The sequence below is a fragment of the Crocuta crocuta genome, unplaced genomic scaffold, assembly GCF_008692635.1.
Source record: "Crocuta crocuta isolate KB4526 unplaced genomic scaffold, BGI_CrCroc_1.0 scaffold1061, whole genome shotgun sequence".
Classification (NCBI taxonomy): Eukaryota; Metazoa; Chordata; class Mammalia; order Carnivora; family Hyaenidae; genus Crocuta; species Crocuta crocuta.
The window spans coordinates 209,113-228,434 of NW_027532936.1; the positions used below are offsets into that span (position 1 = coordinate 209,113).

Sequence of the window (19,322 nt, forward strand, 5' to 3'; positions counted from 1 at the left end):
CTCCCAGCACCATCATAAGAAAGAAATTCCACTTTATGGAAGAGGGGGATCCACTTCCAGAGCTGCAACATAAGAAGTCCTACAACCATAACTGGTAAAAAGAAAAAAAATAATGATAATAAAATGTTGAAATCTCGGGAAATTGTCCTAAAGGTATACAGCAAATAAAGAACATTTACTCAAGAAAATCTGCTAAGACTCGGTAATACCAGTGAGAGTCTGGCATATGACCCACAGTCCACTTCCCTCCATCCCCATCCTCACCCTGAAGGAAGCCACACTCTAGGCAGGAGCTGAGCAATAAAACTAGCCCAGCTCCCAAACAAGGAATATAACACTTTATTGGGGAGGGCAAGCAGCCAGCATATCACCTCCAATGCAGATTTAATGGGTTGAAATTGTTGGCAAGTACAGCCAAGAGTTGAGGGACTCCCTTCCTTAGGTTAGCCCTCATTCATAGGGCAGAGGCTCTACACCAGACACAACAGGTTGAGAATACTGGGGCCCCATCACCCTTACCCTAACTGCCTTGCCCCAGCTCACTTATAGGGCTGAACTTCCATACCTGTAGAGATAAACAAGAAGATCAGAGGAACTGGTCACTGGACAGCACTCGAAGCACCGCTTCAAAGATGTTGCCCAAGGGCAAAGGCGCCCCATAAAAAGAGAGTTCTCAAGCTATCCCCAAAAGAGTTGACTTTATTTGAAAAAGTGTGAGGAAATTCAAGCCAAAAGACTCTCTCAAAAAAAAAAATTAAAAAAGGAAATCTTGGTGCTAAGCAATTAAGAGGAAGCAAGTAGCTTCATGAGAGCAAGAGTTTAGGCTGTAGATCAGTTAGTTTACCTGAAGTAACTAGGGAAAGAGAAAGCTGGAGTCTTCCTCCTGAGATCAGAAGAATTAAGTACTCATACATGCTACACCTTGGATGAATCTTGAAAATAGTACCCTAAGTGAAAGGAGCCAGACACAAAAGGCCACATATTGTATGATTCCACTTATATGAAATGTCCATAATAGGCAAACCCACAGACAGAAAGTAGACTAGTGGATGCCTTTAAAAGCTGGGAGGAGGGGGTAATAAGGACTGACTGCTAATGGGTACCGGTTTCTTTCTGGGGTGATGAAAATATTCTGGAATTACACAGTGGCGATGGTTGCACACTCAAAGAATATATTTTAGAAACACTGAATTGAATACTTTTTCTTTTTTTTTTTAATATTTTTATTTATTTCTAAGAGAGAGAGAGAGACAGCGTGAGCAGGGGAGGGTCAGAGAGAAAGGGAGATACAGACTCTGAAATAGGCTCCAGGCTCTGAGCTGGCAGTCAGCACAGAGCCCGACGCGGGGCTTGAACCCACAAACCGCGAGATCATGACCTAAGCGAAAGTCGGACGCTTAACCGACTAAGCCACCCAGGCGCCCCTGAATTGAATACTTTAAAAGAGTGAATTTTCAGATATGTGCATTATACCTCAATTATACTATAAAAAAGGATCCTCTCAATGGAAGCAAAAAAAGCATTTGAGAAAATCAAACACAGCTTCATGATGAAAAAGGTTCAACAAACTAGGAAGAGAAGGGAATTTCTTCAACATGATAAAGGGCATTTATGAAAAACCCACAGCTAACATCATATTTAATGGTGAAAGACAGCATACTTGACCATTATCATGAAGAACAAACTAAAGATGTCTGCTCTTACCAACTATACATTGGAAGTTCTAGCCAGGACAATTAGGCAAGAAAACAAAAAAATGGCATCCAGATTGAAAAAGAAGAAATAGACCTGTTACTATTCATAGGTGACATTACCATGATTACAGAAATTCTAAGGGAGCCACAAAATAATCTATTAGAACAATAAACAAGTTCAGCAAATTTGCAGGGTTCAATATCAACAGAGAAAAATGAATTACAGGGGCACCTGGGTGGCTCAGTCAGTTAAGCATCCGACTTTGGCTCAGGTGATCTCCCATCCAAGTACTAACCAGGCCCAACCCTGCTTAGCTTCTGAGATCAGACGAGATCGGGCGCGTTCAGGGTGGTATGGCCGTAGACTCACGTCATGATCTCATAGTTCGTGAGTTCGACCCGACCCCCATATCAGGCTCTATGTGGACAGCTCAGAGCTTGGAGCCTGCTTTGGATTCTGTGTCTCCCTCTCTCTCTGCCCTACCCCGTGTATGCTCTATCTCTTTCTCAAAAATAAATAAACATTAAAAAAATTAAAAGAAAAGAAAAATGAATTCCAATTCTATACACCAGCAATGAACAATCCACAAATGAAATTAAGAATATCATTCCACTTATAATCACTCAAAAAATACTTAGAAACAAATCTAACAAAAGAAGTGTAAGACTTATACCCAGGTAAAGATAAAACATCATTGTAAGAAATTAAAGACATCTTTAATGGAAGATTAAATGGAAAGATCTCATGTTTGTAGATCAGAAGATTTAGTATTGTTAAGATGATGTAGTAGACAGAAATATGGTCCCCAAAGATAGCCACATCCTAATACTCAAAGTCTGCAAACATACCACCTTACTTGACAAAAAGGCCTTTACAGATATGATTAAGGTTTAGTACCTTGAGATAGGGAGATTATCCTGGATATCCAGGTAAGCAAAATCTAATGACATAAATCCTTAAAAGTGGAGATTATTTCCAGGCTGTGGGCAAAGGGAGATGTGACTATAAAAGAATGGTCAGAAAGATACAAAGCTGCTAATCCAAATGGCCATCCAACATATGAAAATAAATTCAGTTATTAATCCTTAGGAAACTGAAAATCAAACCTCAATGAGATTCCACTTCAAACTGACAAAAAGGGCTATAAATCAAAAAGTCAGGTAATTTCAAGTATTGGTGAGGATGAGGAGAAATTGGAAACCTCATGCGATGCTGGTGGGAATGTAAAATGGTACAGCCGCTCTGGAAAGCTGCCTGGGACTTCTTCAATATGTTAGGCATAGATTTACCATATGACCCAGTAATTCCACTCCTAGGTATCTACACAAGAGAAATGAAAACATATATCCACACAAAAACATGAATGTGAATGTTCATAGCAGCATTATTCATAATAGGCAGAAGGTAGAAACAACGCAAATGAACATCAACTGACAAACTGATGAATAAAATGTGGTACATCCATACAATGGAATTTTATTTGGCCATAAAAAGGAAAAGCAGCACTGATACGTGCTAAAACCATGGATGAGCCCTTAAAAATGTACACTGAGTAAAAAAGAAGCTAATCACTAAAGATCACATAGTTTATGATTCTTTTTATATGGTATGTCCAGAATTGGGGAATCTGGAGCCTGAAAGCAGATAAGTGGTTGTCAGGGACTGGTGGAAGGGAGGAATAGACAGTGACTGCTCATGGGTATGGAGTTTCTTTAAAGGGTGATGAAAATATTCTAAAATTGACTGTGGTAATGACTGCACAACTCAGTAAATATACTAAAAGGCAACTATTTGTACATTTTAAATGAGTAAATTACACAGTATGTCAACTACATCATAAAACTCTGAAAAAAATAATAAACAGAAGTCTGAGATAGTATCAGAAAACAGATTACTTGCCTCTTGCTTTAAAATTTCAAATAAAATAAATAAAATAAAATTTCAAATAAAAAAGCATATAAAAATAAGGGTAAAGAAATTAAGTACATAAAGACACAAATGAAATTCATTGGTTAACCAAAAACAAAGTTTATCTTTTTCATCCTCATTCTAGATCACTGTACATGGCGCATGGTAGTAAGTGCTCAATGAAAGTTTCTGCTAAACTGAACCCACTTTTTCCAGATTCCAATATATAATGACACACATTCTATTTACTCTTCAAAATGAGAAAGTACTCAATAAGTAATTGCACTCGAATCTGTTGCTGCCTACATCCAACTGTTGAATAACCCATGGCAATATATAGCTAGCATAAGATCCTACTATCCAAAAGATCTAGGCCTTTGAGGGTGAAGAGGACAGGGAGGTGCTGGGAAGGAATTGGGAACATTAGCACATTATCTTTGACTATTTAAAATGTATATTGTGGAATATCCCTATGTTTCATTCAGAAGAAGCATGCATGTAGTATACCTTTAAAGAGATTATCAATTTTACTGCAAAGGTGTTTTAATATTTATAATTCATTACTGACAGGTGAGGCTAAAGTTTTATTATGAGCTTAATGTCTTAATTTCCTCATTCGAAATTGCCCATTCATGTCATCTGCTCATTTTCTCATTAGAGTACTGTCTTATTATTGACGTGTGTATCAAGTCTATTTAGTCAAATGTTGCAAAAATTTCCCAGCCCCAGTTTGTCATTTGATTTTTGATTTTGTTTTTGTTTTTTTATGCAGTCAAATCTTTCCATCATTTTTTCCTTTATGGTTTATGTCTCCATATTATGTTTCAAAAGGCTTTCCCTCTTAAACATATAAAAGGTGTTCAACCTCATTTTTAGGAGAAAAATCACAAATTATAACTATATTGGGAACAATTTCACCAAACAGATGTGAAGACATAAAAAAAAAAAAACCTAGTAATACCTCTGTTAAGGACACTGTGGACAAATAAGCCGCCTGTGAGGTTCCTAATGGGATTGTAAATTGGTATAACCCCTATAGAAAACAAGTGGCCGATGCTTTTTTGTTTTTATTTTTTTTAAGGTACATTTATTTATTTATTTATTTTTGAGAGACACAGAGAGACAAAGCGCAAGCAGGGGAGCAGCAGAGAGAGAGGGAAACAGAACACGAAGGCTCCAGGCTCTGAGCTGTCAGCACAGAGCCCAACATAGGGCTCGAACTCACTAACTGAACTGAAGATCACGACCTGAGCTGAAGTCAGATGCCTAACCGACTGAGCCACCCAGGCGCCCCAACAAGGAACCAATGTTTTTAAAATTCCAAATGAATTTATCTTTTGAACCGATAATACTTCTTCTGAAAATTTATCTGCAAAGATGTACTTGCACACCAGTAAAATGACATGTAAAATGATAGCCATTTCATCACTGTATTAGCAAATGAAGAAACAACCTAAATGCCCATCAGCAAGGGACTAGATAAATTTTAGCACATCTAGACCATGTAATTCTATGATGCTACAAAAAATACTGAGGGAGGGGCCCCTGGGTTGCTCAGTCAGTTAAACATACGACTCTTGGTTTCTGCTCAGGGCCTGATCTCATGGTTTGTGAGTTTGAGCCCCACGTTCTGCTCTGTACTGACAGCACAGAACCTGCTTGGGGTTCTCTCGCTCGCTCTCTGCCCCTCCCCAACATGTGTGCATGCCCTTTCTCTCTCNTGAAAAGATCTCCAAAATGTTTAAAGTAAGTGTATAAAGTTTGTAAGTTTAAAACAGAAGGCAAAGAACACTGTGTATGCTATCATTTATGTAGAAAAAAATAAAGATAGAGGGCTAAGAATATATTTTTTTATTTGCTAGCAAATGCATGAATAAACTCTGAAAGGATATACACAATTACAGTGGTCAGCTGAATCCAGGGAGTGGAGGGGGAAGGGGCAATACAGGGTAGATGAGGGACTACTATTATAGTCTTCTTTTTGAACCATTTGCCTGAATATACTACATATTTTTAAATTATACATAAATAAAAGTCCTTTCCCTAACCCAAGAAATACTGTTTACATATTTTCATATTTACCTGTGTTTTTTAAATGTTTATGATTTCATTTTCTACCTTTAATTCACCTAGTATTTCTTTTGGTTGATCTTGTTTTAAAAAAACAAAATTCAACAGAGTAAATCTGAAGATCTAACTGGCTTTATTAAATGATTCATGAATCAGGCAGTGTCCTTGCTAGCTCATAGGAACTGTACAAAAAAAGTTTCTTTGTTTTTTATACAAAGAATGGTGGGGCAAGAAAATTATAAGCAAAAGAAAGAACTGTTTCCAGCAGGATCCCATTCCCTTAGGGGGGAAGGGCAGGGGATCTTATTATGCAGATGACCTCATCTTCTTTTGGGTGATGCAGAGGGCCCATGTGACAGATAACCTCATTAGTGCTTATCAGAAAATTCCTGAGTGACCAGTTAAGATTTAACTTTTCTGGGGGAGGCTGAAACTGCAGTTAGATTAAGTATTAAGCCCGGGTTTATTGATCTGGGGCCTTGACTTAAGTGATACCATTTTGGACCTGTGGTTTTCTTTTTCACAATCTTTTTAGGCAAAAAATCCCCCAAATCACCTGGCTAGTCAAGCTACTGCAATTCATTTACTCACTACCCCATCCTCTCTCCCCACAGATTTGAAATGTCATCTTTATAGACCCAGGTTTATTTCTATACGTTAAGCTTTTTCACTTATTTTTCTATCACACTGTTCCACAAGAAAATTTCAATTATTATACCACTAGAAGTCATGTGCTTTCATATTACACAATGTTTTAAACTTACAGGAAGAAAATAAACAACATAGATTTTCATGTGTTTTCCTGCAAGTACTCCATCATTACTTTTCCTTAAAAAAACAAAAGACCTGACTAGTCTCATGCATTTATTCCCCCATTTAAACTTCAGACTCTAGTCAAGTCCCTCTTTCCTTTCCCTGGGTCAAAATTTCCATTTAAAAAAAAAAAAAAAAGCCCCAAACTGGGAGTCATTTGTCCCCCACCACAGGAAACCACAACTTAAATATAGTTTCAACCTATTCCAGAAAGGTGACCTTTTAAAACTCAATCTGAAATTTCCTGATCAGCACTAGGGAGGTAATCTGCATGATTAAAAAAAAAGAAAAAAAAACCTGCTGTTCCCTTCCAGCCAGAAGACATCCAGCCAGAAACAATCCTTTCTTTTCTTTTGCTAATAACTTCTTGCCCCACTCTCCTTCCCATAAAAACCTTCCATTTTGTACAATTTCTTGGAAAATCTCTCTACTTGCTAGATGGGATGCTGCCCAATTCATGAATCGCTTAAAATGCCAATTAGCTCTTCAAATTTTACTCAGTTGAGTTTTGTTTTTTAACAATTCCCATGGTCGTTCTTTAAGAATTACATTAAATGTGTAGGTTAAATTGGAGATAAATGACATTCATATATATCGAGTCTGCGTGTTCAGTGGGTCTCTTCACTTATTCATGTCTTTTATTATAGTCCTTGGTAGAACTTTGGAGTTATCTTCAAATAGGTCATGCACATTTCAAAAGTTTATTGCTAGGCATTTTGATTTTGGTTGAAATTGTTAATGGGACCTTTTCCCATTATATATATTACCAACTACTATTGCTTAAACATGGGAACACTACTGAGTTTTGTATTTACACCTGGCCGTATTACTGAGCCTTCTCTAGTGCTAATCTAAATTGCACTTGATTTATGCCAGTATTTTAAAATACTGATCATTTGTCTCGGGTACTGGCATAATTTCAGGGCCTGACCTTAAATCACATACCCAGAAGTAACTAAGGAAGCAAATACCATCTAATTTTCTTTTAAGTTAAATGAGCCCTACTCTAAAATGAAAAAGGATTTAAGAGACAGTCTTATTTTCCTAATCATTGAACTAGAGCAGGGTTTTTCAACATAGCATCACTGACATTTGGGGACAGGTTACTCTTCCTTGTGGAGGACCAGCCCATGCTGGGATATAATAAGAAACGTACAGAGGTGCCTGGGTGGCTCAGTCAGTTGAGCGTCCAACTCTTGATTTCAGCTAAGATCATGATCTCACAGTCCGAGCTCTGCATCTGTGCAGCACAGAGCCTGCTTGGGATTCTCTTTCTCTTCCTCTCTGTGCAGCTGCAACTGGCCCCCTCCCCCCACGCCACTCAAGTGCTTGCTCTGTCAAAATAAATAAATAAACATTAAAAACAAGAGAAACTTACATTTGTTCTGTGTCCCCTTTCCTGGACAGATCCTAAAACCCTTGTAATTTCCTATGTGATAAAAGTGATAGAAACATCTTTTGTTATAATATTTCATTTTTATCCCCAGTTCATGAAATAGCTCCAGAAGCAATACAGGTAAAAGGAGCCCCTGGTTATTACCAGGCCTATACAACCACACTTGATTTACATTAATGAGGTGAACTTTAAAGAGCCCTTAAGGATAAGTATCTGGTAGGAGGCCTGGGTGGCTCAGTTGGTTGAGTGTCTGACTCTGGCTCAGGTCATGATCTCATGGTTTGTGGGTTCAAGCCCCATGTTCAGCTCTGTGCTGACAGCCTGGAGCCTGCTTTGGAGCCTGTGTCTCCCTCTCTTTCTGACTTTCCCCTGCTCATGCTGCTTCTCTCTCTCTCTCAGAAATAAATAAAACATTAAAAAAAAACTTATTTAAAAAAAAAAAAGGGAGAGGAGCTGGTTACCAGAGGAAACAACCAAGTGATTCCAGGGTTAGAACTTTTACCCCACCCTCTCACCTCTGGAAATGGGAGGGGCTGAAGATGGAGTTCAATCACCATTGGCTGATGATTGAATCAATCACACCTACATAATAGACCCTCCATAGAAACCCTAAATGAAGGGGTATGGAAAGCTTCTGTGTTGGTGAACACATGGAGGTTGCTAAAAGGGTGACAACACCGAAGAGGACAAGGAAGATCTCCCCTCCCCATACCTTACCATATGCATCTCTTCTATTTGGCTGTTCCTAAGTTGTATCATTTATAATAAACCAGTAACTGTAAATAAAGTGTTTTCCAGCATTCTGTGAGCTGTTCTAGCAATTATCAACCCAAGGAGGGAGTCATGGGAACCCCCAACTTCTAGGCAGTAGGTCAGAAGTGCACATGACAACGAGGGACTCATAGTTGCTATCTGAAGTAGTGGTCAGTCTGGTGGGACTGAGAGCTTAAAATGTTCAACCTGTGGTAACTCCAGGTAATGAGGATCATAACTGAATGTAGGAAACCCAAGTGGTATCCAGAGAGTTGGAGAACTGGTTGGTGTGGGAAGAACACCGCCCCCCATATTTGGTGTCAGAAGTATTGAGTGTAAGGGACACAAGCTTTTCTTTTATGAGCACTGCAGGATATTTTGCAGTGTGACTCTGAATAAAGTAACCTCATTTAAAATGGGGTTGGGAGGCCAGAAGAGGGAGCTCTCACACCATACCACTTGCAGCCCTTTGCTGAGNAAGGAAGATTTTTCTCCTTGCCTGGCAACAGCCCAGCCAATGAGAGACAGTCACAACACAGCCAAAGAAAAGACACTACACTTCAAACACCCAATTTACTGCAATGGACTACTTGTTTACAACAGCCCCTCCCAACTCCCCCCTTTTCTCTAAAAGAGCTTTCTTCTCCCTTGTTCTCCAGACTTGCCTGTGGTTTTGCCATAGCTTGGTTGTCCCAAATTGCAATTCCTCTGCTATTCAAACAAACCCATTTTACTAGCAAAATAACTGGCTGTTTTATTTTCAAGGTCAAAAGCAGCGTCCCTGGGCTCTACCTACTAGATGCCAGTAGTACCTCCCCAGCCTCAACAACCAAAAATGTCTTCAGACATTGCCAAATATCCCCTAGGAGAGGGGGCAAGATCATCTCCAGCTGAGAACCACTGGACTAGAGGAAGGGTTCAATATAATTTTCTCTATCCTGATTTGCTATAAGGATACCCAAATCAGCCTTAATTCCTTGATATTTAAGAACATAAGAAAATGCCAACTATTTTAACAAGTTGTTGGCCATAGAAAATAGCCAAGAATGTTTTCAACAGAATTGGGAAAGGTGGACTTACACTACAAGAGAGCGGGCCATGCTACAATAACTAAAATGCTGATATTAGAACAATGAAGGGTAAATCAATAGAACAGAATAGATAGTCCAGAAGCAGAACTAATCATATATAATAATTTGCTGTATGTGGAAGACAGCATCTCAAATCATTAGAAAAAAGAATGGCTATTTAATAAAATATAATGGATGAACTCACTAATCACTTAGGAAAAAAATAATATTCCTAAAAATATAAACTGTAATAAAAGTACCAAAAGAATTAAGAATCTTCAGACAGAAAAGGCCTATTTCTCCAGAGAGAGAAACTCAGAAGAATAAGAGATGTGACAATATAAAAATTAAATTCTTCAGTTCTCTATTCTATTCCATTGGTCTTTGTGTCTTTGTGCCAATACCATACTGTCTTGATGATTACAGCTTTGTAGTAGAGGCTAAAGTCTGGGATTGTAATGTCTCCTATTCTGGTTTTCTTCTTCAATATTACTTTGGCTATTCAGGGTCTTTTGTGGTTCCATACAAATTTTAGGTAAAAATTAAGTTCTTCAGGACTTCCTTTCCAGGAAAATGGGATGATGTCCTTTTCCCTACTCAAGAACAAACCCCTTAGTCAACTAAAATATTATATATAAAGCAAACATAAGAAGACCCTAAAAAGTGGTGAGAAGAAGGCAAACCAGATAAGGATTTTGAGACCCAAGGAATGATATGATGGTGGGTTCCAAAGGTTTTCCTTTTGCTTTGTATTTTACAGGCTTGGAGTTGAATAGGCTAGCAGCCCAGAAATACCAGTGGATATAGACCACTCCCCACTCCGTGCATAAAAGCCCCCAATAAAAGCCTTCTCTGTAGACAAAAGACAAGGAAAGGGGCAGACTAATAAGACAGAAATCCTTTAGACAATAACCACTCTAGTATAACCAAACGCCACATAAAAAACTGTGGCCCTACTTCCTACTTATCCTAGCAAATACTAAGTGAGGAGCCTAAGTTTCTACCCATGGAAGACTATAATGAGGTATCCCAATACCCCTGCTGGAATGGTATCAGAGAAGGTCAAGGAGGGAGCCATGTTCTTCATCCCTGCCAGCAGTTTGCTAACCCTCTCCTCACAGGGACATGGCACGATCTTCCACTAGGAGACCCTTGGCTTGGGCAGCAATGGAGACCAAGGGGGGAAATGAAGTTCTACTCCCACCTTATGGTAATGGAGCAGCACTCCTCCCTAAGCCCCTGCTAGAGCAATGTCAGAAAAAACCAGCTAAAGCAAAGAAAAAAAAAAGCCTTAAGTCAGATTCAGAGTCTCATAATAGGAAAATGTCCAGGTTTCAATTAAACACTCATCCTACCAAGAACCAGGAAGGTCTCAAGCCGAATGAAAAATGACACTAGCAACATGACAGAAACGTTAGAATTAACTGTCAAAGATTTGAAAGCATCCATGATAAAAATGCATCAACAAGAAATTACAAACACACTTGAAACATGAGAAGAAAATAGCCTTACCCAAGAAAAAGAAATGAAAATAAAATTTCAGCAAAGAAATAGAAGATATAAAGAAGAACCAAATGAAAACTTGAGAACTGAAAGAGACAATGACCAAAATGCAAAATTAAGTGGAAGGATTTGGGAGTAGAAAAGAGCAGATAGACACAGGAATCAGTGAAATGGCAGCTAGGACAATAGAAGCCTACACCAAGACATATATAATCACTAAACTTCGGAAAATTAAAGACAAAAACACTCTTGAAAGCAGCAAGAGAAACCCAGCATCTAATTTATAGGGGGAAAACTATTTAAATGACAGATTTCTCATCAGCAACCATGGAGACAAGAGAGAAGTATCACTGTATTTTTCAAGTGCTGAAAGAAAAGAACTGCCAACCCAGAATCTTATAGCTAGTGAAAATACCCTCCAGGAATGAAGAGGAAATGGAGATTTTGAGAGGAAAACTCAAGACAATTTGTTGCCAACAGACCACCTTAAATGAACAGCTACAGGAAGTCCTCTAAACAGAAAGAAAATGGCAACAGAAGGAATCTTGGAACTTCTGGAAGGAAGAAACAACAAATAGAAAAGCAAAAATATGGGCAAATACAATAGGTTTTCCTGTTTGTCTTAAGTTTTAAAAATTATGTTTGATGGCTAAAGAAAAATTATAACCCAGCCTGATGTGGTTCTAAATGTATGTACATAGAATAATTTAAGACGATTACATTACAAATAGGGGTGCATTAAGGGACATACAGGGAGAAAGGTTTCTACACCTCAAACAGGTAATATAACAGTTAGACTATTATATGTATATGTACCACATAGAGCAACCACTAAAATAACTATACAAAAAGGTACTCTCAAAAATACTATAGTTGGGGCGCCTGGGTGGCTCAGTTGATTAAGTGTCCGAATTTGGCTCAGGTCATGATCTCACAGTTTGTGAGTTCGAGCCCCAAGTTGGGCTCTGTGCTGACAGCTCAGAGCCTGGAGCCTGCTTCGGATTCTGTGTCTCCCTCTCTCTCTGCCCCTCCCCAGCTCACGCTCTGTCTCTCTCTCTCTCAAAAATAAAATAAAACATTACAAAGATAGTTTAAACCAAAATGGAATTCTAAAACATGTTCAAGTAATCAATAGGAAGGCAGGAAACAGAAAAAAGAAAGAAAATATAAACAAAACAAGAACTAAAATGGCAGACTTAGACCCAACATAGCAATAATTATGGAAAATGTAAATAGTCTAAATAAGCCGATTAAAAGTGAGATTGACAGGGTGTATTAAAAAACCATGACCAACCTATATGTCGTCTATAAGAAACTCACTTCAAAGATAATGATAAGGCAAGTTGAGAATAAAAAGATGGATACTATACAACATTAAGTACGAATGCACATATTATTACCAAATAAAGTAGACTTTAGAGGAAAAAAATTACCAGAAGGGCATAATTACATAATGATGTTACATAAAGGGCCAATCCCCCAATAAGTCTTAGCAATCATATATATGTACTAAACAACAGAGCTTCAAAATACGTGAATCAAAAACTGATAAAAGTGAAAGGAGAAATAGCCAAATCCACTATCCCAGTTAAAAACTTCAACACCTCCTCTTACCAATTGATAGAACAACTAGACAGAAAATCAGCAAGGATACAGAACTCATCAAAATTATTAACCATCAGAATCCAATTGTCCTTTATAGAACACTTCACCCAACAAAGCAAAACACATGTTCTTTTCAAGTGCCCCTGGAACATCTACCAAGATAGATTTTGTTTGGGGCCATAAAACAAACTTCAACTAATTCAAAAGAATGAAGATGATACAGTATATTCTCCAACTACAATGGTATGGAACCAGAAATCAAAAAAAAAAACAACAGGAAAATCTCCAAACCTTTGGAAACTAAACACAGTGAAATAACTCATGGGTCAAAATGGAAGTCTCAAGAAAAATAAGAATTACACCAAAGTAAATAAAAATGAAAATACACCCTACCAAAATTTGTAGGATGTAGTTAAAGTAGTGCTAGCAGGGAAATTTATAGCAGTAAATATTCACATTAGAAAAGATGTACAGCATGGTAACTATAGTTAATACTGTATTATATATTTGAAAGTTGCTAAGGGAGTAAATTAATCTTAAAAGTTCTCATCGTAAGAAAAAAATTATAACTGGGTGGCAAGGGAGGTTAATTAGACTTATTGTGGTGATCATTTCACAGTATGTACAAATAGCGAATCATTATGTTGTATACCTGACATACTACTATGTCAATTATATTTCAATTTTAAAAATTAAAATCAGAAGAAAAGTTTCTAATCAATCATCCATGTTCCCACTTGAAAACCTAGTAAAAGAGCAAAATAAACCCAAAGCAAGAAGAAGGAAGAAATAATAAAGAGCAAAAATCAATGAAATAGAAAAAAAATCAATGATACAAAGAGTTGATTCCTGAAACATCAATAAAATTAACAAACCTCTACTAAGATTTAAAAAGAGGGGCACCTGTAGCTCAGTTGGTTAAGCGTCTGTCTGACTCTTCATTTCAGTTCAGGTCATGATCTCATGGTTTTTGAGTTTGAACCCCACATCAGGCTCTGCACTGACAGCTCGGGGCCTGCTTGGGATTCTCTCTCTCTGTTCCTCCCCAGCTTGTGCTCTCTCTCTCTCAAAATAAATAAGTAAACTTATTTTTAAAAAAAGGTTGAAAAAGAAAGCAGAGAAGATACAAATTACCAATAGCAGTAGTGAAACAGCATATCATGACACAGCATGTGGACTATGCCCACAAGTTTGAAAATTTCAAAGAAATGGACCAACTCAAAACGAATGACCACAAATCACTAATATGAAATAGATAATTTGGAATTCATAATTTTGAAACTCCTAAAAAACAAATCTCCATTCTACCAAATGTTTAAAAAAGAATTTCTCATGGGGCGCCTGGGTGGCTTAGTCGGTTAAGCGTCCGACTTTCGCTTGGGTCATGATCTCGCGGTTCGTAGGTTCGAGCCCCGCGTCGGGCTCTGTGCTGACTGCCAGCTCGGAGCCTGGAGCCTGTTTCAGTCTGTGACTCCCTCTCTCTCTGACCCTCCCTTGCTCATGCTGTCTCTGTCTCTCTCCTAGAAATGAATAAAACATTCAAAAAAAAAATAAAAAAAACAAATAAAAAAGAATTTCTTTCAGAAAATAAAAGAGGAGAAACACTTCCCAACGTAATTGATGAAGCCAGGATCATACCCTGACCAAAACCGGACAGACAATACAAAAAAAGAAAACGGCACGCCAATATCTCTTATCAATATGAACAAAAGAATTGAAAACATCAACAAAATATAAGTAAATAGAATTCAACAACATATGAAAGGATTATAGACCATGACCAAGTGGGATTATCCCAAGGATGCAAAGTTGGTATAGTTTAAAAATCAATCAATGTGATCCACATGACCATATCAACTAATGAAGAAAAAGCATTTACAAAATCAACACCCAGTTATGGTAAAAGTCTCAAAAAAATAGGGATAGATGGGAACATCTTCAACTTGAGGAAGGGCATCTACAAAAAACTACAGCTAACACCATTCTTAGTGAGAAACTAAATGTTTCTCCCTGAGTCTTATCCAATGTAATACTAGAACTCTGGCTACTATACTAAAGCAAAGGGGAAAAAATATAGATAGGAAAGGAAGAAATGAAACTGTCCCTATTTTCAGATGACATGACTGTCTATGTAGAAAATCCTAAGAAATCTACAAAAAAACCTCCTAGAATAAGTGAGTTCAGCAAGGTCAGAGGATACAAGATAAACATACGAAATCAATTGTATTTCTCTATACCATCAATAAACAAGTCAATATGAAATTAAAAATTAAAAATACAGTACTATTTACAATCACTTTAAAAAAGAGAAATACTCAGGTATAAATCTAGCAATGAGGAAAAAAATGCCAGGTGAACAACACTTCTGTCTTTTGTAAAACCCTATTATCCACTGGTTTTCCCAAAGCCCTATGTAAAAAAGGACCCATATAATACATTACTATTTTTGAATGCTTTTTTTTCAGACTATAAAAGACATGAACAGATTGTATATACAGATGACAAATAAGCACAGGAAAAGATGTTCAACATCATTAGCCCTTAGGGAAATATAAATTAAAACCACAATATGATATCACTATTTGCAAGACTAGCTAAAATGAAAAATAGCAAGAATACCAATTGATAGTGAAGGGCAGAGAAACTGGATCACACATACTTGCTGAGGGGCATGTAAAATGGTATGGCCATTCTGGAAAACAGTTTGGCATTTTCTTTTAAGATTGAATATACAACTACCATATGATCCAGCGATTGTACTCCTGGGCATTTAGCCAAGAGAAATGAAGACTTATGTTCACAAAAAAACCTATACATAAAATGTTCAAAGCAGCTTTACTCATTGCTGCCAAAAAGCAAAAATAACACATATCCATCCATGGGCAAACAGTTACACAAACTGTGGTATGTCCATACAATGGAATACGATGCAACAATAAAAATAACTGATACACACACCAATCTGGGTGAATCTATGGAAAATCATGCTGGGTGAAAAGAGCCATTCCTAAAGTATTTCAACATATGATTCTATTTATATACCATTTATGAAATGACAAAATTACAGTAACAGTTTTTCTGAAAGGGCAAAATGAAGGATCCTTATAGTGACAGGATTAGTCTATACCTTGACTCTCAATATCAACATCCTGGTTGTGATAATGTATGATAGCTATGCAAGATGTTACCACTAGGAGAAAATGGACAATGGGTATGTGGAATCTCTATGACTCCTTACAACCTCATGAGAATCTACAATTATGGCAAAATAAAATGCTTAAAGAAATAAAATCTTTTTATATCTATAAGGCACTTAGAAAAAATTAGGAGAAATACTTCTTATACAAATATCAAAGTGTTAAGATACCGCAACTACATTATCAACAAGAAAAAGATAACCATATTAGAAAACTGAGCAAAAGGCACAAACAATGAATTTATTCTCATACACACACACACACACACACACAATTGCAATTACTCAATAAATAGTTCAAAAAGAAGTCATCCTTGTTAGTAATTAAAGAAATGTAAATCAAGATAATGCTGATATGTCCACTGTTAAGCAAGCAAATTAAAAAAAAAAAACAGACAAAAAGGATAATAGCCAACAAAATGCAGATTTTCATAAAAACAACACTAATATTAACCTTTGAGTGCCTGTTACATGTCAGACAAAGTTCTAGGCATTTCACCTATATGGACTACTTGAATCCCGACAACAACCCTATGAGGTAAGTGCTGAGCACTTATAGATGAGCAAACCAATCAGAGAGAAGTTAAAATAACTTACCCAAGATCACAGAACTAGTAATGAACAGAGCCAAGACTCAAAACATTTATTTCATACATTTTTAAAATGACAGATATGTATTATTTCTAATGCCAAAAACTCATCTGTATACAATTCATGATGTCTCCCAAGATAGTGGCCAAATATCCTAGCACCATAATTATTTTAATGTTCCACCTCATCTCTTTATGCCCTACCATGCCATACCAACCACTAAAAATTGGTATTATCACTACTACAAATTAAAAATAAGTTATTTCTATATTATCTATAATTTTAAAAATAGATTTCCTTTTTGGCTGTCCCCTAAAGCTCTGAGATTATTACTATGAATATCTAATTTAATAAAATGTACTATAAAGTAAAATGTATTACTATCTCACTCTGTATTTCCCAAGTTCTCAAATATCTAAGACATTTACGATAAGACCAAGTTTATATGGCTTATAAACCAGAACTCCTTATTAACTGCATTTTGGTTTAGCAAGACCCTAAATGCCTTCTCATTAATGTTCAATAAAGGTTAAATGTATTTTACTGAATCTTAATTATTTGGAAACTGGTAATCCATACATGTAAGATGTTTCTACCAGCCAAAATATTTTGTCATTCCCCAACCATGCCATAGAACTGACGTAGTGCATTATTATTTTAATATTCTCTAAACTTTCATGTCACTCCAAAGGCATTTTCTTTCCTGTTCTTTAGTGCCTCTTGATAAGTTTCATTTCAGAAGCTTTATTTTCAAAATGGGAAATAACATATCAACGGATTGCAAATAAGAATATACTTGCTAAACACAAACATTAAACAACTGATCACAACATTTCAGTATAATTCTCACTACTAAATGTAGATTTGTCTAGACTACTGGTTCCCAGAAGGTTGTAACATTTTCCAAAACAAACATTCCTTGGTTCTAAATCTAAAACTGCAACACCAGAAGGAGCAGTTTGGATTTAATTTCTATCACATTCATCAATAACACTAAACTCCAGCAAGAGAAGTGAGTCATATTTGGATTTGAACCAATCAAAAAAGAATCTCGGGGTGCCTGCGTGGTTCAGTTGGTTAAGGGTCCGAATCTGACTCAGGTCATGATCTCACAGCTTGTGGGTCTGAGCCCCATACCGGGCTCTGTGCTGACAGCTCGGAGCCTGGAGCCTGCTTCAGATTCTGTGTCTCCCTCTCTCTCTCGCTCGCTCTCTCTGCTTCTTCCCTGCTCATGCTCTGTGTCTCTCTCAAAAATAAATAAACATTTAAAAAAAGAATCTCAAAAATCAACCTTTAAAAAAAATGTTTGTTTATTTTTGAGAGAGAGAGAATGAGCTGGGGAGAGGCAGAGAAAGAGGGGAAGACAGAGGATCCCAAGCTCGATCGTGGGGCTCGATCTCACGAACTATGACCTGAGCCAAAATCAAGTGTCAGATACTTAACTAACTGAGCCACCCAAGTGCCCCTCAAAGTCAATCCTGAATACTATGCTTCTCAGTTGGAGAGCAGAGTTCAAACCTTCCCTGTGGACTCTCCACTAAGGCTGAAAGGAACAGTTGGTTGTATAGCAATTGTTGCACTAGATGCTGAGCAGCAGGCATGAAGGGTAACCCTGCAAACGCTATTGGTTGAGCTGCATTCCCCATTGCAGAGACAGTACCAAAACTGACCCTCACAGTCTGAGGTGTACTTCCTTCCACTGAGGAACAAGAGCCCTGTGGCAGTTGCAGACTGAGTCGCAGAGGTGGGAGCAGAGCCAAAAGCAAAAGGCTGGATACTGTCACCCAGTGTGAAGGGACACTGCTTGTTAAATTAGTAAGAGTGCTGGTACCCAGCCCCAAAGCCCCTGTAATCACCTGTAGGTTGTGTGAAAGCAGGTGTTGCCCAAGTTTAATTTTGGTGCATTTATTCTAAACAGAAAAAGGGGGAAAAATCTCATAATAGTTCTCTGGCACATTAAATGATAGCTAGATAACATAGCTCCAATCAAATTGAGTTTCAAGTATGAACAGTTTACGAGATTTTGTTCTATGCATTTTCAGCTCAATACAGAAGGAAAGATAACCAAATATTACAAGGTACTAGATAACTAACAGAATTAGGGAGAATTCTAGAGAGAATACTCCAGCTTTCATTGGATCACCACGTGCTACTGAAAGAAATGGCTGGATCCACCTGGACTGACATAGACAGGCATTAAAAGAGTGCTCCCTTTAAAATTCTGAAATGCAGGAGGGAAGAATGAATATTCAAGGTCACTACAATGATCAATAGATAAAGATCTCTCTCTCTCTCTCTGCGCCTCCCCAGCTCATTCTCATCTCTCTCTCTCTCTCTCAAGAATAAATATATAAATATAAAATTTTTTAAAAAAAGATTGATTTTGAGATTGATTTGAGACAGAGAGAGAGAGAGAGACTTAATAAGCAAGCAGCCTAATTTCAAGATGATATATGTGCAAAACTCAGTGACTACTCCTCCTGTGGCTCACATAAAATGAAGGAAAATCACAAATCAGAGTTCAATGTGCCTTATACCTTAAATCTCAGATGGCTTCAATTTATAAGACTATCTTGGGAATGAGTGGCAGAATTCCAAATAGTTGACTTAGAAATGCCATACCATTTCTTTAGCCTTTCCATAGTCTAAATGCCAAGCGTGTCTTTGAGAGATGATTGCCTTTGTAGCCATTAAAAGAATCAAACAGTATTGCTCTTACCCT

At 37.3% G+C, this 19,322-nt stretch overlaps 1 protein-coding gene across 1 annotated transcript in view; it reads right to left on the reverse strand.

Annotated features, from left to right (window-relative positions):
• LOC144216420 (uncharacterized) overlaps positions 1-19,322 on the reverse strand; it is a 38,261-nt gene that overhangs the window by 1,228 nt on the left and 17,711 nt on the right. The gene's annotated exons all lie outside the window — the stretch shown is intronic.